General features: G+C 45.3%; 1 protein-coding gene across 2 annotated transcripts in view; it reads left to right on the top strand.

The window, feature by feature from the left end:
• The window catches only part of GPC3 (glypican 3), a 143,758-nt gene that overhangs the window by 40,158 nt on the left and 79,209 nt on the right, over positions 1–24,391 (top strand). The window lies entirely within an intron of this gene.

Here is a 24,391-nt window from a genome sequence, read left to right as displayed (position 1 = left end):
AGTCTAAGATGTCAGGAGACAAATAAAATGAGTCTGCCTTTTTTTATGAAATGGTCTCAATTTTTAGCATAATGACTTTTCTTTTTTTACTGTTTTGGGTGGGCACACAGTGAACACAGGCTTCAGTGATAATAAGACCTCTGCTGCAGAACAATGTACCTGTCTGTCCCAAACCCATTCCCTGTGCTGCTTTTCCTGCTGATCCATTTGACAAGATCCGTTTTCATTGATCTTATTACTGCTGAGTGAGGTTTCAACCTGCCTCGAGGAGCATCCTCTGTGTGTGCTTCTGGTGAGGGGGCTCAAGGGGTGCTGGTGGGGGGCTCTGCTCTGAGGAGGACCTCAGACTCTCCCCTGCCTCTCCATCGCAGCTTGCTGAGTCTGTTGCCAAATTTCCTTCTGTTGTGGGATGTGACGGCATTTGGAGAGTGGATGGATGGCCAGGTGTGTGTCACTGTGTGCCCCTTTGAGTGCTCTGACAGCTCCTGGGAGCACTGCAGCCCTGCCTTCCCCCCTGCTGGCTCCAGCATCCCTGTGTGGGAGCTCTGGCTCAGAGCTGGCACATCAGAGCTGGCAGTGGCTGAAGGCACGTGCTTTATAACGTGGTTTATCCAGGCTGAAGGGGATTGTGCTGCTTCTGCTGTCAGTTTGACGGACGCTTGCACTTCATAGACTGAAGGGACTTGCTGGTTACCTTTTTTCTGAGGTATCACATAAAAAGAATTAAAATAATAGGAAAATCCCAATAGCATAGCCTGCCGGTGTTGGTAGGGCTCGTGGAGGTGGGGAAAGGAATTGGCAGTCCTGGGCAGCATTTTCTCTCTGGATAGCCATTACTAATTTTAACAGGGACTGCAGGCACTCACTTTGCTGCTTCTACTGTTGAAGTTGTGCTTCCTGAGCAGGCTGCCTAATTACAGTGGTTTTGCTCAAGTTTGTTTGAAATTTTTTTTTGACTAGGGGGTATGAAATGGAATTGGATCTCACTGGAGCATTGAGGTTGGATAGACCAGAAAGAGGGGAAAGTTACTTTCAAGGGGAATAACTCTTGGGAAACTTCCCTCAAACTTTGCCTGGTTTTACACTCAAAATACTCCTTATGCTGGTGTGTTGATGTGGCTGGTGTAAGAGAACAGAATGTAGCCTGTAATTTGGGCTGCAGCTATTCACAGACAAGGCAACACACTGAACCACTAGCCAATGCCAGCCACATCAGCATCCTTCTCTTGCTTCATTTATCTTTTGCAGTACAGAATTGTCTCTATTGGGCTTGCTTGAATAATAACTCTNCTAGTCTGTTCAACATTAAGCTCAGAGGGAAAAAAAAATGTGTCTGAATCTGATGGTGGAGAACACAGAGCTGGCAACCAAATGTTTGCTTTAACCCTAAATCCTTTGTTTCCTAGTAAGAAAACAAATCTGAAGTGTGGAAATACCTCGGAGAGGATCCGTTGGTGGGAACTGGCAGGTACTGATGCAACTCAGCACATGGGGCTTATTGGACTGAATGACCTGTACTCCTGTTTTGTGTATTATTTTTTTTTAAGTGAAGAAAACGTGTTTTCTTTCTGAATAACTCTTCCCTATAGATGTCTGGGACAACTATTCTGTCTTGCCTTGCTTGCCTGTTGGTATTAGAGGTGGATCCTGGGAGTCTGTTGAAAGAAGCCTTATAAAGGTGGATTTTTGAGCTGGATTGAAATTCCTGTTGCTTCTAATGTGGCAGATTCGGGTGACTAACTGTCCAACAAATCCATCTGTTTTGGATTTAGAGGAAATATAGGAAAACCAGGAAAATGCCTGCTCTGTCAGTAGTATAGCATTAGAGCACACAGTGGGAACAGTTCCAGTCCATCAGCTGCAAAAATGATCTCCATCAGTAAATACCACTTTTCTGCACACAGGATCTGTTTCACACTTCATGCATGTGCCTGAATTAAGAATTGTGCTATTAAAGTAGCTGTGAGCAGAGTGGTGTGTGCAGACAGGAGTGAAGGCTGTTCATGCTCTATTCTGCAAAGGATGCAAAGGGAGGAAAGTTCCCTCTCCCCAGGCACAGCTGGATGGACTCAGCAGAGCATGTGCCTGTTGCTTTGTTAGGCTTTTTGGGCTCAGCTGTCACGTGGGACTACAAGACAGAAATTAGTAGCCCTCATATAAAAGTTTCTGGTACAACTCCTGCTCAAAGCAGAGGAAACAATTATCAGTTGCAATCATAGGTCACAGAGTTCTCTTGCTGGTCCTTCCCCTTGCTCTCCTCTGGCCTGTACCCAGCTGTAGGGATTGCTATTTTGCTCCTCTGTTGTCTTCACCTCTTTGCTGAAGGCATCTCAGCCCACCTTGGTTCCTGGTCCTTTGTTAACCTGAAGGTATCCCAGGGCTGGGGCTGGAGTGTGGGTACCATGGGGGGACGGATGTGCTCCACAGCACAATAGAGTACAGAAATTGATTTAAAAAGATCAAACATTGCCCCAGTGTGAGCAATAACTGGCTAGTGATTGCTGACTTGCTGCTTTACCCAGCTCTGTTCAGCTCCTTGCGTGGTCTTGGGCAGCCTGGGGTCTGCTCTGGTGTTGTGCCCCTTTTCTGCTGCTCCTACCAGCTGCAACACAGAGGGCTTTGAGAACAGCCCTTGCCCCTGGAGCTGGGATGGCTTCCACATCCCTATGGCAGTGCTGGATGGGGAGTTTATCTGCTTGAAGGTCCCTTTTGCAGCCAGAAGGGTATTAAAGACCTTTTAGTGTGACACCACTGCAGTATCATTTGATCCATGAACTCCTTGTGGAGAGATGAGGAAGTGATTCCTGCCAAGGCAAGTTTCCAGCATTTCTTTTAGCAGCTTATTAGCCCTGGGTGTTCTTTGGTGTGCAGGTGATAAAATCACCCTGGTATCTCTCCTGCAAGGCTACAAAACATTTATTTTTTTTAATGCAATAGATTTGCAGTTGCCACCTGCAGTGTTGGGTCATCATCTTGTTCAGAAGGTCCTGACGATGCACTTGAAGCAAACTGGATGAGTGATACCTCAGACCTGTGCCAATGCAGGAACCAGACTTCTTTTCCTCCTTTTCATTATTTTTCTTGCTAGGGCTTAAAAGACATCCTGTCTTTTTATTCCCCATGGCAGAGTCTTCTGTGTTGCTTCTGAATTGAGCCTTGGGAGAGGTACAGAAACAGCACGGGGCAGGGATGGGCATAAAGGTGGGTGATCTTGGCCATGGGTCAGGTGGATATTTCCTCTGCCAGCAAGGGAGAAAGCAGAGTGTGGAGGGAAAGCAGGAAGGATGATTTCTGTCCTCTCCTGCTCATGCTGGCAGCCAAAGATGCCCTACCACTGATGTGGTGGCTGCCTAGGTTGGGAGTTGGGCTCTCAGTTTAATGGGCTGATGTCCTGGAGAAGAGATTGAGGATGTATCTAAGACCTGGCTCAGCCCCAGGAAACTGTCCCAACTTGCACTTTGTGCCTACCACACCAAGGGACTTTTATATTATCATGAGGCAACCGTGATTCTTGCAATATGCTATTAGTTGTGTTAATGCCGTTTTATTAGTTAATGAATTCTTTTAGCTGTAACTTTAATCTGTAATACTTTGGCATGGGGGTGCCTGGGGAAGAAAGAAAGAATCCAGAAATCATGTGAAAGCTTTCAATAAACCAGCAACCCTTCCTGCAGTGCAGTCCCGTGGGAAATAACTGCTCTGTGCAGGAGTGAATGCTCCCTCAGTCTTCTGTGGGTGGCATTGTTTTGCCTTCAGCTGGCACAGTGGATGCTTGACTGCTGTCTTGAACATAGTAAATGGTGCTGAACTCCTTTTCTTGGTATTGGGGGCAGCAGTTCCAGAAGCTGAACAAATTCTGGACAAATCCTGTAAAAATAATGGGCTCAAACATGTCATTAAACACTTACATGGTGCTGAGCTGGGGCAAGCCTCTTCCTTGTCCAGGCAGATGATGCCAGAGCTCCTGCTCACACGGGGCTGAGATGCCCCGTGTTGCTGGTGTGTGCACACTTGGCTCTTGTGCCTCTTAGCAGAGATTTGAACAACCTGAAGTGAATTTGAAGCTGAAGTGAATTTGCTAGTAGGGAAGCCCAAACCAGTGTGCTCTGCGTGCAGGGTGCATCCCCAAAACCTGGGGAAGGCTCCATACGTGCTATTTGATGTAGTTGGCACAGCCACAGCACTTGCTGTGTGTCTCTGCTGCTGCATTTGGGGGATATGTTTTGCCATATATAAAAGGGAAAGCTTTTATTTGAGGCTGGGTTTTTATGTTGGTTTTTTTTTTTCCCCCCTAATTTTTTTCATGGCTAGGCTTCGCGAACGAAGATTTGATAGGGGCTCTACCCACGCTTGCTACAAGCATGCTGATGTTCCCTAATGGGGGGGAAATTAATTACCACCCTTGTTCTTCTTACTGCCCTGCAAATCAGAAATAGTCAGGAACTTCTTAATCTTCAAATAGCTTTCAAAACCAGTATTTCTAAATGTCAAGTTAATGTGCTCTGGGAACAATGTGACTCAAGGACCCGGTAGGAACATCAAATTGCATCTGCTGCCACAAGGACTTGTGGGATTCTCTGAGGCAAACACAGTGGAGAGATTTAGAGTTTATTTCATTTTTTTTCTCATTCTTCTAAAAGCAAAGTCTTTCTTCTAGAAGTTAAGTTTTATTTTTCTCATGCCTGTCCTCACCACAAATTCAGCCCAAACCTGTCTGAGATGGCAGATTAAAAATGAAACCCTCATGAATGAGAAATGCAGCCTGCATTTTTTATGATGGAGGAAAAAGTAAACCTGTTTTAAAATGTGCATATTTTAAAAAAAGTAAATGACTAAGTAGGTGAGATGTAGGTATCAATAAAGATTTATTCCAAAGAAGTAATCTCTCAACAGAATTGGAAATTGTCTTGTTCTTTTAGGCAGTTCAAAATCAATGTTTGTTTTTCAGAGTGGAAGTAACATTTTTCCAGTCTCTTTTGGAGCGTGGCCACCATTGAGTGAAAAGTTTCACCGCTACATCGCATTTTTTTCAGAGTAATTGCACTAAAAGGACAGACTGATTTATAGAATGTATTATAATGATTTTGAAATGAAAGAGAGGAAAAAAAACCCCAGTGTTAGCCCAAATGCTATGTAAGTTTATAGTGAAATTGTTCTCTGAAAAAGAATTTAGAAATGGGGGTCTGTAATCTCCAGGTGGTCTGATGGTGAGTTCTGAGGCTGGATCACATCTACCCAAGGTAGGGAATCATCATGGAGGCTCATGAAATTGAGAAAATAATATATTCAAATGGAATTCCTTTTATAGACCATTTAAACCAGATAAACCAGTTAAAGCTCTGTCGACGTGTATACAGATTCATGATCTCAAGTGGAGTTGGTCACTGCATGCCTGGCTTAAGGATCAGTGGCTGCAGGGCTCCATCCCTGCCAGAGTGGGTGCACCTGTCACAAGAATTTAGGGACGTGGCCAATCCCTGTGTTTCTGGGTTTTGGGGAAGGTTGTTGGTGCCTGCTGAAGCTGGCCCCAGTTTCCTGTTTGTCTTTGGAAGTCTCAGTGTTGCTCACTGTGGCATGTGGAACGGGACAAGGAGCAGAACAGCTATGGCCGCGCTGAGCTGTGAAATGCTGGGGTTGACCTGTTGTGCATGTGCTTGGGTGGGAATATTGTGTAGTGGGACTACCAGGTCCTTTGTGCCCGCTGTGCTGGCTGTCAGTGCCGTAAGTGGCCCTTGTCCCCCTCTGGGGGTCCTGGTCATATCACTCCAGTGCCCCAGGGCTGGTCACCTGTGTGGCCAGAAGCTGGTCCTGCCTTCCTGCAGTGGTCAGCACTGTGTGCAAGCTCACTGCACCCAAAAGACCACACCACTTAGGAGAAGAGCATTTAATTTTGCAGGAATTATCAGCAGAAATGGTTTGATTTCCTCCCACTTACCTTTTTTAATTTGTGTTGCCTTGTGAACTCTGTGCCTGTGCCCACGGTTGGCTCAGTGGAGATTTTTACACTGACTGCTCTGGATGCATTTTAAAGAGCTGAGGAATGCACACGCAGCAAGGTCATATAAATTAATAATTATCTAAGCTCTTTTGCCCTTTTATGCCTCCAGAAAAGAAGTGAGGAGGGAGAAGACTTCAAACTGCGTTTTTTGGGTTTTTCTATTTTAATTCTCCCAAACTAGTTTTCAAGGCTGATCCCAGGCACTGTTGTTTCAGCCACAGCCTTGGGCCGATTTTACTTCGTCACTTCACTGTCACATTGCCTGTACTTGAGCGAGCGCGTGAATTTTCATTTCCAAATGTGTTTGGGTTTGTAATTCATACAGTGCAAATAGATTAATCACAAGCCATGCAGAACTTGTAATTATCAAAACTGGGAGTACAGAAGAGGTATAAATCATGACAGCGCTGCTTTCCAGCTGCCAATTAAGAATGGGAGTTTAAGCTGCCTGAGCGTGGAGGGTTTAGGTTGGGAAGTTTCTGTTTCTGTGTCTTGCAGAAGAGTTAATGAAGAAAGTGCTTGCTCATAACTTCTCATTAAGCAACGACTGGATTTATGAAATGCTAGCACTACTGGAATAATTAGGAGTTTTCTATTATTGATGAGTTGGACTTTTAAAGAGAGATGCATTATGTCAAAGAGTCCCAGTCCTGAAGGCTGTGCTGGTGCTCTGTGCAGTGGCTGGAAATTGCCTGGACCTCATGGATCCTGCCTGGGCTGTGCAGGGTGCTGGGAAGAGGAGCACATCCTCAGGTGGGCTTCTCCTGCTGCCAGACTATGGTCCCACAGGGAATGCAGGACCAGGCTGGCTGGCACAGAGTGGGAGGCAGGATCTAAACAAGTGCATGTCTGTATTCCTTTTCCTTGGTCACCTTGGGGTGATGCCAAGGGTGTGGGGACGCACAGGGGTGGAGAGGTGGCACTGCCCAGCATCACCACTGCCTCTGGGCTATCCAGAGGAGAAAGGTTAAACCTGATGACAGAGGCAGGAGGGACCTGCAAATACCATTTGCTGCCTTTTTTTGCCCCATTCTTTGGTGATATGTTGGTGGTACCCAGCACACCAGGACCCTGTGCCAGCGCCCTGGGCACTGCTGGAGCTGTGGCCATGGAGCAGATATCAAGAACTGTGACTGTTACTTTGTTAGTAACAAACCTGAGTCTGTTGTTTCGCTGCAGTGGAGTTGGTCTTGCCTGCTCTCTGGGGAAGCCTCAGCCTTCAGGCTTCAAGGACTGCCAAGGCAGCACATCAGCTGATGGAGCCAGGCAGTCTCAGGTTCTCCATCATGATTCCCAGGGACTGTGGGGATGTTAGGCAACCTTGTAAGCGTGTTGTAATTTCAAAGTGTTTTGATAATGTTCCCCTCAGCTTTAATGTTACATATCCCTGCGTATGTTCCTCAGTAATTGAAAGGGATATCGGGCAAATTTGATCTGTCTGGCTATGACTTATGCTGTCCTTATCTTGGCCTTCGTGTCATTAAGAAAAAAATTGGTATTGATCTGCGACTATACCACCACATTGTGCTGCAATTTTTCTTCCTTGCTAGTAGAATATAAATCGATAAAAGGCAGCTGCTTGCGACGTGGGGCAGATATGGTGCTGTCATTTATGTATCGTAAATCCAATGATAGCTGATCAAATCAGTGCGTCTGCTGTTCCAAACCTGACATGATTGAATTGTCAATAAAAAAGATTTTACAGTAAGGGAAGGACTGCTGGTGGTGTAAATGCCTGGAACCCTCACTAAGTTTGATACAAAATAAGGCAATAAGCTAGGCTATTATATAATTCCAACAGCCAAAATATTTGGATACTTGTGTTCTCACACTGGAGCTGGATAGGGGGAAGCCTTTTATGGATGGCTCCTTCTGAGATGAAGATATGTCGGTGAGGACTAATATAAATAGTGTAGGACTTGTGTGAAGTGAAGATGTGCAGTTTCAGTGCATTAGGAGGAAGGTTATCAGTGTCTCTGTTTGCTCAGAAACAAATGATACAGGGAAGAGTGTGACTGATAGGATGTCAAGAACAGACTGGCTCTGCTCTTGTGCAGAGTCTCCATGAACATGAAACCAGAATATGGTTCATCTTTTTTTCTTGAAATGCAAAAAAAAGACTGTTTTTATGGTAAACCTGTTCATGAGCTTTTTTTTGGGAATTAGGCTGGGAAGTGCTGCAGCCAGTACAAGGTGGTACAAAGGTGTTTGGGTGCTGGTGGACTTTGCTGCTGTAACTTGCTTGAGTCAGATCACTTTCTACTCCCCAAAGACCCCGCTGGAGCATGTCTCTGACCAGCTGGAGGCTGGTATATAATCTGCTCCCCTGCATCCCCCAGCAGTGTGTGCTGGAGTGGAGATGAGGGGAAGAAGATTCAAGGAAACACATGGAAGTACATAGTGAAAGCTAGGGAAAAAATGTACCTTGCCAAGCTCCAGAAGGACTCTGCACATTCAGAGCACATGAAACTCTTGGACACAGCCCATGTGGTGTTTTTTTGTTTGTTTGTTTGTTTGCTTTTTTTTTTTGGTTTTTGGTTTTTGTTTGTTTGTTTGTTTTCTTTTTTTGTCACACCGTTTGTGAAATATAGTGAGGTCAGGTGAGACTGTAAGATAATCCTACAAGGTCTTGGCTGGATCTTGTAGGTATCCATGTAGATGGTCACTCATGGGAATAGTCTGCATCCAGCAATGTTTTATTTAAATTTGTTTATTCTCTTTGAATACATTTTCCAAAATTAGATTACCAGTAGTAATGTAGTGAGTTTCCTTTGCTGTACAGATGAGCTTGTGCCAAATGCTTCATGGTGCCAAAGGTTTCCTATGTTGGAAATGAAGACAGCGCCCCTTGACTATTGCAGAGACACACTGATGCTGGTGATATACGTGTGGGAAATTCAGTTTTACAGCATTCACAAGAGAGGCGTCAGGTGAGAGGGTCGGTGCCAGTTTACAGGAGGTGAGGGCAGCTCTGTGTTGCTGAGATGTCAGCTGGCCTCTGCAGCTCCTTGGAGAGTTCCCCCAGAATGTGCTGGAGGAAACCCTGTCCTCTGCTCTGCGTTTCTGCTCCCCTTTCTCCTTGCCCAGTTGTTCCTCTTGGACCCTGCTGATGGCCAGTAGTTTTTAAAGGATGTGCTAACTCAATTGCCAGTGATTGACTGTATTCTTAATCTCTTTATTGTGTTTCACCAATTTAGCTAAATCCTAAATCCATTAGGTGCTCTCAGATTGCTTTACAAGTGTCCAGAGGAGGTGTTTGCAATAAATCCAGCCTAATTCTCTTTGCAGACAGGGTTTTAAGACTTCAGTCCTGGGCTGGAAAAAGAGTGGACTGATGCAGGAGTGGGTTTGCACAGGAATGTGAAGGGCAAGAAGCAATTTAGCCTCTGCTACTTTACTTTTTTTTTCTTCAGTCTCGTTGGTGTTACTGTCTACTTCACTTTCAGAAAAAAAACCTGACAGAAAAACCTGGAGAGCAGATGCACATGCTAAGAGAACAGCTCTGGTGGCTCCCAGGCACCTTTCACAAAAACCAGTGAGGAAGAGAAGAGATGTTCTGTTTTTTAAGTGAAGGTGGCAAAGCTCAGAGAGAAGCCCTCAAGGTTTCCTGCAGATCTTTTTTCCTTCCCTTTTTTTTCTGCTCATTTTTTCCTGCTATAGGAAGGCTAATATACTGGCATTGCTAAACGTGAACCTGACACTTGCTAACTCTTCTTTTTTTCTCCTTTCTAGTTTGCATTTCTTTCATGCTTCTTGAGCCAACAGAAATGCTTTGTTTAGGACAGGAACTGTAGCTAATAACTCATTCAGGAGCAAAGGAAATTAGGTTTTTCTCCCTAATTTTCCTTTCCCAGCTAGGGAAGTGAACACTGGAATGTGGCTGGTTCAGGGGGTGCCATCACACCCCGGTGTTGGGGAGGGTGGGAGCCCCAGCCCCTGCAGGGTGTCAGTGCTGTGCCCTCCCGGCTCCTGTGCCGCTCAACCCACGGGGAAAATGTGTCTGAATTTCCAGTGCTGCATCTGGGAGGAATTATTTGTGGTTTGTGGCTGTTTGAAATCGCATCTCGTGCTTGTATGCTGCTTGTTAGGTCGGGGGAATTGCATGTCAGCCTGGGAAATGGCGAAGGGGAAGGGTAAGATGCCCACATTTTGAAACTGGTTAGTTTTGTTAATACATAAAGGTAAAGGCTGGGACTTCCTCAAATCAGGGTAGAGTTACACTGATATTCTAGAAGGAAAAGGAGAACAAATGCTCAGGGTTTTATGGCACCATATCTCCATCTAGTCAGTCTTTGGGAGATTTGGATAAACTTTTGTTTTGGGGGGGAGGTGAAGGTTAGAATGGAACGAGTGTCTTCATAGGAAAGATGAATTTGCAAAATGTTTTACTGTCTCACTTGAGTGGAAGCATGTGGTTTTCAGTTCCCATAGCCTCAAGGCATTATGAAATCATGATTAAAGCCCTAAGAACAATGAGATTGGCATTAAAATTGGTAAGTTTGAAAAATGATACATTTTGAGGTTTTTCTTAATTTGCTTTTCTTGTCTTCCAGTGCTACAGGTCATAGTTTCAAGCTTTTTCCCACAGCAGCGAGGGCTGGGTTGTTTTGGTTTTTAATTGTAAACTGAGTTTTTTTATGTAATCTGCTCTGTCCAAAGTTGGGACTTCAGGAAAACAACAGATTGTGCAAGCTGTGAGAGCAATTCCAGCGGTTGGGAATAGATTCAGCCTTTGTTGAAGGTGAAACTTTGCTACAAATATCACTCACTGAAGTGGGGAGTATGCCAGTTGCAACCCAGATGGTATTTGCATCCCTAAGATGATATGGTAGGAAAACATTCACCTTGCAAAGGGCAAACTGTCTTGTTAAAGATCTGTTTAATATGTATCGCTGTTTGATCTTTTTGGTGGAGAAAAATACTCTATTGACTGTACATACAAATTGGGTGATAATTTAGGTAGTGCTTGATGATGGGAAATCAGAAGCACAAGCAGTGGCTCTGGGCAGCAGAGATGTAGATGACACTTGCAGCTTTTTATATTGTTACCCGTTTAAGTTGTGGCCTGTTTACCTGGATGGTTAATTCATTCATGTGCAATTAAAAACGCACAATGCAGACTTCATGGAGACTGCACATAAAACACAGAGGCTTAGTAGGGTATTAGGGATTCATCTGGGTGCCTGAAATACAGAGGATCTTTGGTTTGGCTTGTGTCTAAGTGGTCTTTGTTTAACTGATAGCTGCTAACTTTGTTTAACTGATAACACATGTTGTGCTGTTACTGGTGTTGACCTTTTTCTAGTTAAACTGGCTTAAAATGAAAGTGTTTATGGGGAGATTCTGCAGCCCTGGCGTCCATGAGCTCTTTGTCTGGGCCAAGGGGGGGTTGGTGTCTGGGGGCAGTTAGCAAAGAGCTGCATGTTTGCAGATTTTAATGGCTCTTGCTCCAGACAGCTTTTAACACACTCCCTGCACAGCCACCCTGGGCAGGAGCTGCTTTTTCCATTGCCAGTTTGGGTTTTGTCACTGTGGTTTTATTACACTTCAGGTTTCTTGGGCATGTAAAATGCCATCAAATTGGTAACAGAAGGAGGAGGGAGGTTTGCAGCGCAGCCTCGGGCTTAGCAGTAGTGGAACAGACTGCTGTGTGCAAGGGGAAATGAAAGGAGTGCTTTGTGCCCGGCTCTGCCGGCCTTAGAGAAAGGCTGGGTCCACGTCTGTGTGCGCCTGCTTTGAGCTGCCGCTTCTGGGCATCAGGAGGAGCTTTCCCAAAGTCTGTCCCAGTGAATGGACCACGTTTGGGAAGAAGTGTGAGCAGCAGAGCGAGTCTGTCCCATCTGACCGCTGAGAGCATTTTCACTCAACCATTGACTCGGACTCCGTGAGCCCACAGAGAGCCTGTCTGGGTGCTGGCAGTGCTGTTGGCTTTGCTCACCTGCTTTCCTCAGCTGCCCTGAAGTCACAAGGAATTTGTGAAGTGTTTGTAATGGAAAAGCACATGAGGAGGGTGGCCACAATGTTGCAACGCAACTATGATCAAGAGTTTTCCAGGAAGGCTTTTAGGGTTGCAGGGACATCGTAGGGCATTGTTGCTCCTCTGCGGGCCCCAGCTCTTTCCTTGCCTGTGAAGGTCCAGTTAGCTGATGGGTGGAGGGTGTGAGTTTAGCCATGGGGGCTTGGGGCATCCCTGAATGAAGGGGGTAGACTGTCCATCAACTGGGACTGAACTGCCCTGCTGCTTTTTGTCCCGGTTCAGAGTGAGATGTTCTAAGGGATCTTCCAAGGTTCTTGGGTCTTGTGTGAAAAGATGGAACCTATGGGGAAATGTGAGGACGTGTACAAGAATGCTATTTACTTCAAATAGGAAAATGTATTATGATATAAATATGGCATACCGTCTGCAGAGAGGACGCTCGCCTCTCTTCATCCATATCGAGAACAAAGTTTTTTCTTAGTGCCAGACACAGGTGCACACGTGTCCCCTTCTCTCTTTCCGAGGCTCTTTTCCATGCCACGGTGCTGCACAGCTTCTGTGACTTGGTTTGAACCCAGATCATAGAACACAAAATCATTAAGATTGGAAAAGACCTCTCAGATCATCAGGTCCAATTGTTAACCCAGCACCCCCAGTAAACCACATCCCTAAGTGTCACATCCATGTACCTTCTGAGCACCTCAGGGATGGTGACTCCACCACTTCCCTGGGCAGCCTGTTCCAATGCCAGACCACTCTGTTGGTGAAAAAATTTTCACTAGTGTCTAATCTAAACCTCCCCTGGCACAACTTGAGGATATTTTTGGGCTTTTTACTACCTATAGGTCAGTTCAAAGTAGCAAGGTTGTGTGAACTGCCAGAGACATGGTGAGGATGTGAATATAACTGAATTGCCAGTGTTTAATTCCTTTCCCCCTCCATTGCTGTCATGTTGTTGGTGTGGGAGGCTGTGCAGTGGCTGACCCATGGTGGATGGTGGCAGTCTGGGAGCTCCCCTTTGCTGATGCCTTCAGAGGACAAACAGCAGATGATCAATTCTGAGAGTGGAAAATGGGCTGGTTCTGCTTTTTATCTCTAGAAGCTGTTAAAACTCCTGCTATTTCATTATCAAGAAGGATCCATCTCTGACATGCCTGAGCCAGTCAGCTGAGTTCAGACCTCACAGGAAATGAATTCTCTGATTCTTGATGAGAAGTCAACAAAGAATGGCTTTTCAAGGGAAAATATTCTTCTTGGCAGCAACAGTGGTGGGGCTTGGGGTAAGGGAAGGCCATTGTCTTTGGATCAGAATTATCTGTATTTGAACTTTAGGTATTTCCCCCCTGATTTTTCTCCATGGATATAAAAAACCCAGGTGTTGATTCCCAAAACAACTGAATAATCGTACCTGAATGGTTAGAACCTCTCAAATATATCAGTGCTTCCACTGGAAGTGGAGACTGTGGATGGGAGGAGAAGCAATGTGAAGGTTTAGAAAAAGGTGATGCCTTTTCTTACCCAGCAGAGTATCTCTGTACAGGCAAGTGTACAAGCACTTACTCAAAGACTCACTAACACATTGAATACCTGAGTAGGGTCCTTTTTTAGACAGGCCATGGTGCAGTATGTCTTTGAAATGACTCTCATGGGCTCTGCTCTCCCTGTCCAGCAGTAAACTAATTCTCAGGACTAATGGTAAAATTCTGCAAGGCATGAATTCCCAACTTGAATAGATTTACAGTGAGTTAATAGATTTTCCAGCGTATCTCTTCCAACCTATTTGTGGTGGCATCATTTTAACATGCACAGTAATTGAAAAAATTGCCAGGTGATAGGATTTATAATCCTCTCTGACCTGTGTTTTTCACACCTAGGAAAGACTCCATAATAAACATAAGGTTTTCAGTAAGAACATATAACCTGTGTGGAAGTGTTCAGATGGGACGTGTCTCTGGGTAGTAACTTTTCCTTGGGAAAAAAGGGATTTTGGAGTTACGAGCAGCTAATACTTAGCAAATGCCACCAAGAGGGTCACATGTGCCAAGAGTTGCAGGATAGATGAGTCAGAACGGTGTAATGATGAAGATGTATCTTCAGCTTTGTAGATAATATATTCTGTGTTGTTCTCCACATGCAGCCTCTGAAATATGTGATCTGTATTTTGGGAGGACTGTGCTGAAAGTATCCTTTGGAAAAAAACTGTTTATTTTTTTTCCAAGCATATTTGTCCTTGCTCCTTTTGTTATCATTATTTATAAATCAAAAGTTGTATTGATCTGGAGATTATGTGTTAAACAATGTCTGAGCAGTGGTTGCTCTATTACTGAGAAAACCAGCTGCCATTAAACTTTTGGTAAATTTATCGATCGATACTCTCCATGTTTCTCTTCAGAAAAAGAACAAGCTGAATTTTCATTTACTGGGAACGCAGCTGAACACGTGGCCCCCTTGTTCAGCAAGGGATTTAAGCCTGCGAGGAACTTTGGAGAGATGAATAGTGCCATTAGTTTGCAGAGGATTATTCATGTTCTTGAAGGAAGGCCTCTCTGGAGCGGGCAGTGGAGCCTCAGATCGATTCCTGGCAGCTGTGGTTGTGAGCCTTGCTCTTGAGAGCCAAATTATCATCTTGTGCTCCCGTTACAGCAGCTGCCTTGCTCTCACAGGGGGAGTAAGGAGATGATAAAACATCTTCCTTTTAAAATGAGTGTTAATCAAACCAGGGCTTTGAGCCAGAACAAGTGGGATGCAGGAGCCATGTGGAATGCTGGGTATGGCCCAGCCATGGACTGAACTGGTGCCACCAGGATGTGATGTCTCACCTTCTGCTTCTTCTCTTGGCAGGGACCTGCCCATGTATCAGCTTAAAAAACAAAGTCAAAACCAAACAAAGAGAACACACACAAAAAAACCCCAAACCACCACCACCAACCAAACAGAAAACCTATCCAACCAAAACCCCCCTACCAAAGAAATAAACCCCAACAGCACTCTGGAAAAGCCAACAAAACACCCCACGCTCCCAAACAAAGAAGACTTACAAAAAAACCAACCAAAAAGACCCACCAAACCATCCTTCTCCATGGACAAATGAACAAAACAATACCCAACCTCCCCACAGCAAAACCACCAGTGTTTTGAGGGCCTCTGTTCAAGGTACAACAGAGGAAGGATGGGAAGAAGTGAGTCTAGTTTTTGAGACGTGCTGAGGCTGGAAACTGGAGCTATGGGTAGGTCCTTCTTTCTATTTTTTTTTTTTCCTTTTCTCTTTTTTTTTTTTAAGGATGGAGATGGTGCCTCTGGGGTTTGTGTGCCTGGGATGCCCTGAGTCCCTGTTACAGTGGTGCTGCTGTGGGCATGGTGTTCTCTGACAAACCCTGTGCTATCTCAAACAGGAGGGGGGATTTGGGTACCCTGCTCTGTGTCGAGTAAGATGTTGCTAAAATATTCTGCACGTGCTCAGTGAGTCAGATGCTGCCAGGGAGCACTGGAGGGGCTGGTTGCACTTGTGCTACCAAAGTCATCCGTGGTCTTATTTCCGTGTTGGAAGCCTCTGTCTTTCTCTGAGGTGCCTTGAGACAAAACTAGCTTGAAAATCACTAAATTGCTTTTGAGAGCCTGGGCATTGTTCTGTGTCTTGGAAACAGTCACTCAGGGGACGAGTTATACCCCTGTTGATTGCTGTATGTTACTGAGCAAATGCCTTTCCCAGATTCTGCCAGCACAGGTAGGAAGCTGATAACAGAACTGAAGGGGCTGGAGTGACTTAAAAATGGTCAACAGGTGCCCTTAAATAAGTGCAAGTCCTCCGTGTTACTATAGGGATCAAGAACTGATCTTCTGCCATTTGCTTTTCATCACACAGTTGAGATAACTTTAAAGAGAATTTGGCCAGGAGAGATTATTAAGGAAGGAATTTGCTTCTTAAATAAATAGTCTGCTCTCCATTGTTGGAGACTTAACAGGCTGATAAAAGCTTGCTGGAATGAAAGGGAGCCTGGAAAACCCTCTCAGATCTGCCTTGCTCTAAAGTTACTGAGACCAATGCACTTCCAAAGACTTTTTTTCAACTTTCTGAATACAAGCTCAACTTGACCTAGTGGCTTGCTTTATCTTCATTTATTCTGATGAATAAAGGAATTTGCTAGACTTGCATTTTTTCAGGAATTGCTTATAACTTTTAGTTTAAAATAAAAGGAGAAACTGCACAAACTGGTGTCCTGGTCTTTAGAAATGCTTGGCTTGTAAATTTGGGAGGGAGTCCATGGAATCATTTGCCCTCTGCTTGATATGTGGCTTGTCATTCATCTTTTAAGAGGCATGCTGCTTTTTTGGTATCTTTGTAACCCCATTAAGTGGATGTTTGAGCCTCCAATTAGTAAAATATGGCTGGGTGGGCAACTAAGTGCTGGTTTTCTTGTGTCTCCTCTCTTTTTTTTTTTTTTTTGGAAATTCACTTTGTGTTTAAAAATAAAACCAAAACAATCCCAGATGTGCCTTTGCAATGGTAAAATGCCTGGGTCTGTGATATCTTTGGCTGCTCAGTTACCAAGGGCAGAGATGCCCTTTTCCCAGGGTTTTTGAAACTATTCCTGCTGCGCTTGGGCTGTGCTCCCTGGCTGAGCAGCTGGCTTGAAATAAGAGTTCTAGGTGGAGACTGTCATCTCTGCAGCAAATTAGAGAGGTAAGAGAGACTAAAAGTGAAGAATGTAAATATTTGTGATAAAAAACACTGGGAAGGTGAAAGTTCCCCAGTGATGTGACATTAGTTTGGGGCATGTTATTGATACAATTCTAGTGTAACAAAAGCCTGGTGGTGTGGTTTTCAGTGACTCGCTTTCTGTTCTGTGGGATTGGTTTAATTAACTTTTCCCCTTTAGAGGGAAAGAGGAAAATATGAAATGTTTGGAGTGTACATATTTCTCTGTGTGTCTGAAAGTTTGCTGACCCTGGGCTCTCCCACTGCCTTCCCACAGGGCTGGGTTTGGTGGGACTGTTCTCTCCCCAGTGGTCTCTGCTTCCTGGATCAGCAGTTTGTGTCCTGCTTCCGCTGTTGCAAATTCCCAACTTCTTGGCGAGCACTGTATGAGGATGGAAACATCAATAAGTCCCTTCTGCGGGAGCAACTTTAACCCCACACTAGTGATGGGTGCAGAGTTTGATGCTCTCCAAGGCAGATGGTTCCCTCCATCCTTCGGCAGTCCCACATCTGGACTCGGCTGTGCCTCTTCCCAGTGGTTATGCTGTGTGGTGCACCCTTAAACTGGTGTCCAGGGATGGAGAGGAACCTGAAGCACGAGGATGGAGGCATGGAGTACATGGAGAGAGCTGTTTTATCTTTTTTTGGTCTGACAGGTTACCAACACAACAGAAGCTGCAGAAGCCTCTTCCATTCCCCTCCCTCCACTTCTCCTATTTGTACTCCCAGGGCTTGGTTTGAGGCTGCTTCTCCAGGCCCTTATTCTTCCCTTTCCCTTTGATAAAGAGTCATGTTCACCCACCACTTGTGCCAGCCCTGACTGTTTGCATTTTTAACTTTGTCTTTATTAAATTTTCAGGAATCTGTTAAGCATTCACACATCTGTCAAAGCACAAAGCATTATCTTTCTAGATGCTCAGGAAAACAAATTAAACAATGGATGTGCAACCCATATTTAATGAAAAGCACCAAAGCCATGTGTCAAAGCATGAAGCCCCAGAAAAGATTCTGCTGCAGAGTCATTTGTGTGAGGTGATTGGGATGAAGTTTTTATGAATTTTCACTTTCACAGCTTTGCTGTGTTGAAGTGGGTGATCCCAAGGGTCTCCAGGGATCTCTAAAGGCATCCTGGTGCCTGTCAAAAAAACACTGCTTTTCTGTGATCCCCTCCAGCGTCGCTAACCCTGTCTTTTGCTGTTATGAGATGCAGATGCCATTGTGGGGTACAGAGTTCTGCACTGAGCTCCCTTCAGGTGAGAGGCTGGCTGGAGGTGGAGAGCTGTGGACACCAGCATTTCTTATCTCCTTGCTTCTGGGCTTGTAGCAGCTTGTGTTGGTGAGCTCTGCTGTCTACATTTAGAAAGGTTTTGTGTGTGGGATATTAATGGGTGAACCACAGTGTGACTAATTGTCTAACAGTTGGACTGTTACCTAGACTGTAATGGGGAGCGCATTTTCAGGACCGTTTGAGTGGGTATAATGAGATAGTATCGTACAGTATTTTTATTAGAAATTTCAGGGAGTGTATTTCTAACTGCCAGGGCAGTTAGATAAGCTGAACAATTAAAAATAAATGTCTTTGGAGCTTTGTGTTTTGATAAAAACAGATAACTTGGAGAAGATGCTTTTCTGACAACAGTGTAATGGTTTGGTGTTGACTGGTGAGCAACACTGGCTTGAAAACTTGTAACTTGGCTCCTGTGGGAGTGAAGGGGGTGGGCACAAAGACTGTACTGAGACCTTTGCTTTCTTGGTCTGGTGGCAATGGAGCAAAGGTAGAAAGTGCTGACCTTGGCGGCTTAAAATTTAGAAGATGGAATAACTGAATTGTTCTAATTTTTATTACTAATGCTTTGCAGCTAATCTCATAAATTTGGGAGCTTGAGACCATAATTTTTATGGTGATAATATTGTAAAAGCAATCCAAAGGCTGTGTCATAGTTGGGGAAAAAAGCATTTCCTAAGCTTTAAACCCAAATGCTCTCAGAGAAACAAACCCTGTAAGAGCAGCAGTGGCTCCATCTGATGGGTTTTGTAATGCCACAGATAAAAGTAATTATGCTGCTTAGAAGAGCTTTTGTCTCCAGATAATGTTGTTAAAAACTTGCAGTGCAGTGTAAATCATAACGGAACAAATCTGGAGGCTGCTCTTATTGCTGCCAGGGGAAATTCTCTTAGATTTTGTTTCCTTTCTGCTCAATATATTGCAAACCTTTTCCAAGTTGGTAAATAAATATTACCTGCTGTTTGAAAAATGACTTGGGGTTCATCTCACCAGTAGTGCTCGTGGCAGCCAGGCTGTTATTGCAAACAGTTGTTCCTCTCTTGGTGAGCTCTGTTGTGTGTGTTTTGGGAACACAGGCTGTTGTGATAGGTCTGAAGTTGTCTGATTCATTGGAGATATTAAAGTGTTTCTTTCTTAGAGCTCACTTACATGTGGATGCCTCTGGCTCCTTTCACCCTTTCCAAGCAATATCACGGCAATTGCCAGGTCAGATAATATTTAGTCAAACTTAAAACCCCCAAACTTTTAGCATTTCCTTGATGAATGTTTGAATTCCAACCCATGAACATTGGTGGTGTTTCTGAGGGGCTGAGCATTTTTGGCTTTTAGGTATATGGGACTCTTAAAGGTTTGGGAACCCTGGGCCTGCAGGGGATGCAATGATTGCATCAGGAACAGATTAACTGAGGAATTTTACACCATCCTGCCTGGACAGCCGTGTTTTGTCCTCAGGATGGAAGTGATTCTTGTGGGCTGAGGGATTCTAATATATATTTCTCTCCTGATATGATTTGTGTCCTGAGGAGTGAAGGGAGAGATTTTGCCATCAGCAGTGAAGTGCCAGAGAGCAGGAAGAGCCAAGGCAGCTTGGCAGGTGAAGTCTGGCCAGACTGGAGATGCTCTGACCCCTGCAGTTATTGCTGTACCTTGTTCAGAGAGTCAGGCCCTGTGAGGAGGGACCTTCCAGAGACATGAGGAGAACCACTGAAGCCTGAAAGAGAGATTTTAGCAAATCCACTGAGCTTCAGGGGCTGGGCCAGTTGCATCCCTGGAGCAGTTGCATCCACAAATGAGATCCACTAGGGGAGAAGGGGCATGTTCACCCCTAAAAGGCATTAAAGTGCATTTTGTGATGTGGAGCTGGAGAGATTTGAAAATGGTCCCACGTGCAAGACAGGGAATCACTGCCTGCCCTATTTGCAGCCTGTAGCCTGGGGTGCTTCCAAGCAGCAGCATTCTGGGGAAGGTGCAGTGAATCACAAAATGCATTATCATCTGCAGAGAGAAATTCAGCTGAAAGCCAGTGATCCGTGTTGATCTCAAGGGAGGTTTCTGCTGCATGGAAATCAGTTTGTTTGTTTTACAGTTTGGGATAGTGCATGAGGATTCACCACTCTGCACAGAGTCTTGGAGGAGGTGGCCCTGAAGCTTTTATGGGTGTAGGAACATGATGGTGACAACATGACCTTGTCTAGGATTAATTGCCTGATTGTCTCCCAAAAAATAAAACTGAACCTTGCTGTTATTGGCTCTTGATAGTAGAATAACTACCATATTGTATTTCCTGCACTGTGAAGATGGTCAGGATAAGACATTAAGTGTGAGAAGCCTTTGCAAAAGTTGGGAGCTCAGCTCCTGATAGGAAGTGGGAGCAGGCATGGTAAGAGTTCCCCTGCTCAGAGAGAGCTTTATGGTTGCAGGGTTCTGTGCCTGGATGTCAAGAAGCAGGAAAATCAAGGTTGTGGGTGCAGTTTTAATGCCTTGGTGTCCATGTGCTGAGGGGAGCAGAGGTCACATAGTCCTGTACCTCTGCCCATCTTTGTTCCCTTCCACAGTGCCCCATGAACCTGATGCTGATGCAGCAGGTTTTGCTGTGCAGCTCCCTCTCCCTTTTCTGTGCCTTTGCCAGAGAGGACTTGCATGGTATGGTATGTGATAGCCAAAGAAGGGCAGCTCTTCATGTGGGAAGCTTGTCTTAGCAGCAAAACCACAGCAGCACATGCTGGAGGGGCAAGCATGAAGCCCATGGCATGTCGTGGTGCCTGACAGCCATGGTGGATCCTGCTGTTCCCTCCTTCCTGCTGTGTGTGCCAGCTCACACCTTCTCCCAGTGGGAAGGTGGTTCCGTGGGGCTGCTGTGGTGCTGCTTTTTGGTGAGCAGGTATGGGGGGCAGAGGGACAGTAGACTTCCCTGTTCCCAGCAGCAGCACCTTTCCAAACACCTTCTGCACTTGCTGAACTGGGGCCTGGAGGTGCCATCTCTGTAGCTGCCCCAGCTCTGGGGCTGCTATCAGATTTTGGCTCTTTCCTCTCCAGTGGGATGCTGAATGGGAATGGCTTGCTGGGGTTGCTCATACTGCTCCTTGCAGTTCAGGCAACTGCATCACATAATCTCTTAAATAAACCCATCAAGTCTCAGACATGGCTGGAGCCTCCTGCAGCCTGGGGCAGCCAGTAGGTTAATCTGGAGCTCCTCTGGCCCTGCAGTAGACCCCTTTGAAGTTGCTGCAGCTTAGGAGTGAACGTGCTTTCTCAGGAAAGCTGGCATTTTTACTAAGCAGTAGACTCTTATTATCTGAGCTGAGAAGGCAGTGATTTCCTTCTCCTGCCAGTAATCCCCACTCAAGGCGCTGTTATGCTCTTTTACAATTTATTTTCTCTAATTGCCAGTTTGCAGTGGCCATGCAGTTCTCCCTGGGCTGCGTTCTGGGAAGCTTTTACACTTTGAAAGGAGCTTAGTCCTGCCATTCTGGCTGCTGAAACTGGGCAGCAATTCCTCTCCAGGTGCTTCAACAAGAGTCCTGCCTGAAAAATAAGTAATAGCCCATGCTGTTCGACTGGTGCCTGATACTTTTGGTCTACAGTGCATTCAACTGTTTCATGCATCCTTTGGGAGCCCTGATAAACTGTCCTTGACTGAGGTGGTGTAGCAGGTCCCTGGCCATTTCCTCCTGGATTATGGGGTCTTTGTTCTACTCCCCATCCCTGTCTTCCAGCTCAGGGGGGCAGGTACCTGAAGAACACCTGGTCTTACTATTGAAGACTGAGGCCACGAATGCATTAAGTACATCTTCCTTTTCCCTGGCCTTTGTCACTCTGCTTTCCCCTTCATCCAGTAAAGGAGGAAGATTTTCCTGAACCCTTCTTTTGTTGCTAATGTATTTACAGGAACACTTTTTATTCTGTGCTGTGTGTTTACAGTACAGTGATGGAGATTTTAAAACGTGAGCCCTGCTCAGCCACACAGTACCTTTAGCTCCTGAAGCTGGGAGCAAGTCTGATGCTTTGCTTTGTCAGGGTAGTCACTCTGCTTCAGCCAGATCTGCAAACTGACTGCTCTCAGTGGCAGCTTTTGAAAATATTCCTGAAATAAAAAAAAATAAAAAAATAAAAAGAAGAAAGAAAAGATTGAATTATCCTCCAGCAATGGGAGTTTCAATAATGCCGTGTTATAAGCAGGGCAGATTTTACCCGCAGCAAATCCAGGCTGTGGGATTTTATGGGGGATCAGAAGCCCATGTTGCTTCTGTAATGTGCTGCCCCCTCTGTTTCCTTGCAAGGCGCCCTCGTGGGAGCACAGGGGACTGACCTGCAAAGTTTCCTCCTCTTGGAAGTGCTCAGAGCCTGGCCGTGGGTCACTGCAGCTGCTGGCAGCTGGGGATTTGCTGTTCCCGCAGCCAGTGCTTTGCAGGGGATATTTCAGAATAAGCACCTACTACGGGAGTTAGGTGGGAGAGATTTTGGATGTACAAGACTCCTTTTTTTTTTTTTTTTACAAAGTTTTTTTATTTCTTGCATCTATTAATAGGGCAGCAGGAATCTCCATATGCGTTTATAGTCCCTGTTGCGCTTTCTAATGGATATATGCAAAAGCTCCGAGGCGCATAAAATAGACACTCTCAGCCAGTTATTATGATAAAAATTATGTGCATGTCATGACCTTTAGAGCAGTGGGACTGTGTGTGCATGCTCTGTTGATATGCCACTGTTCTCCATTCCTTTCAGAAGCACTTCTCGCCGTAGGAGGTTTGCATAGGAGCTTGGAATATTTTTCTAATCAGCGAAGAGTCTTTTGGCTCTGATGATAACTGGAAAAGCACAGAGGAGCGAGAAAAGGGAAGAGAGATGACTTTTTCTAAAGGCACTAACAGTGAAGAGGTTAAAGGCGAATGGTGAGGCACAGCATGAAAATCCTGGCGCCGTCTCCAGTGCTGTCAAAAAAACACTGGTCCAAAAAGTTCTTTGTGCTCTTTGAGGAAAAAGCTATTCTGGTGCTCTTGAGGATAAAGAAGAGGGGGAAAAAAGTTTTGTAATCCATGTGCCCTCTTTAAAGAAACGTGTTTTTTTGTTTTGTTTTAAAACTTTTAATAACAGTGCAACCAGAATTTGCTCTGCTTGCACAGCCCACTCTGTGTCAGACTTGCTGTTGTGCTGGAGAGCTTTGCCATCCTCTGTACGGGGGTGAGAAGCAGGATGCCAGCTGTTATGGAGAAGGAGGCATGGAGAGAGGGGCCCTGTGTCCTTGCACCGCTGCATCCCTCAATCTGTGCTGTTAGGAAGGATTGCTGTCTCCTGGGAATGCAGATGGTTGTTTTGGGCTTGCTGGGATGGTCCTGGTGCGAGTGTTGGGAGCTGTGGACAGAATGCTTCAGCAGCATGGCTGGGGTGTGTGCAGGCACCAGATGGGATGGAGACAGTGTTTGCAGAACTATGTCAGTAATTTCTGCTTTGCTCTCTGCTTACACCACAGCTTTCTGCATGCTGGGGTGGGGGGCAGCAAAGAGCACCTGGTCCCTGTCCCACCAGGCATTCCTGTGTAGGATGCACCTGGGAGGAAAGAGCTGGAAGTCCTGGAGATGTGATGGTCTTAAAAGCTCTTGAGTAAGGTGAGAGGTTATGCAGGGCAAGCAGCAAGGCCTGACATTGCTTGTGATAGTGTTGATACTGAACCCCTGTGGAGATGTCAGGCCACCCTCAGCTGCATCCCAGCCTTAACAAATGGGAAAATAACACTTATGGCTTTAAAAATTAAACATTCCCTTTAATTATTGAACATGAATAATTTTCATGCAAATTGAGCCTGGATGTGTGTTTCCAGAGTGACACAGCTCGGAGCAGTTACATTGCAGGGTGTCGGTGACCTGTGAACCGAGAGGCTGTTTATTGTTTTTAGCATTTTGTGAATAGTACCCTGGAGGGTGGGACTCAGGCTGGTAGAGATGGTTGGCCGAAGAAAGACACTTCAGTTTGCACCAGTGGCATCCCATTCTAATGCTTCAACATGCTAACTGGTGTGTGTGTGTGTATGCATAGGTATGTTGTTTTTACATAGTGGGATATGGATATTTTGGAAGTCTCCTGGTGGGGAGGGCTATAATTAAAGGAATAACTGTGCAGTGACTGTGCTGCTGGGAGCTCTCCTGCTCACCTCATGGAGGAGGTGTGGACAGAAAGGCTTTGAAGGGGTAAATGGGAAAATGCACCATGGTTTTTCCTGGCAAAACGACAGTCTCTGTCTAAAACTTGAGTTTCACAGGACAGTTTGGCACAACCTGATATGTGTGAGGGTGGTACTGGCTGGGCACCCACAGATGGACATGGTGTCACCAGCTCTTAGCATCACATTGGACCGCGGAACAGCTCTCATCCAGGGCAGATGGAACATTGGATCTGTAGTTGAAGTGAGCCTGGTGCATCTGGGAAAACTGCAGCACT

The sequence above is a fragment of the Empidonax traillii genome, unplaced genomic scaffold (genome assembly GCF_003031625.1).
Source record: "Empidonax traillii isolate 1590-97213 ecotype Southwest subspecies unplaced genomic scaffold, ASM303162v1 scaffold20:size5563877, whole genome shotgun sequence".
NCBI classification, from domain to species: Eukaryota; Metazoa; Chordata; class Aves; order Passeriformes; family Tyrannidae; genus Empidonax; species Empidonax traillii.
This window is presented reverse-complemented; position numbering and strand designations above follow the sequence as displayed.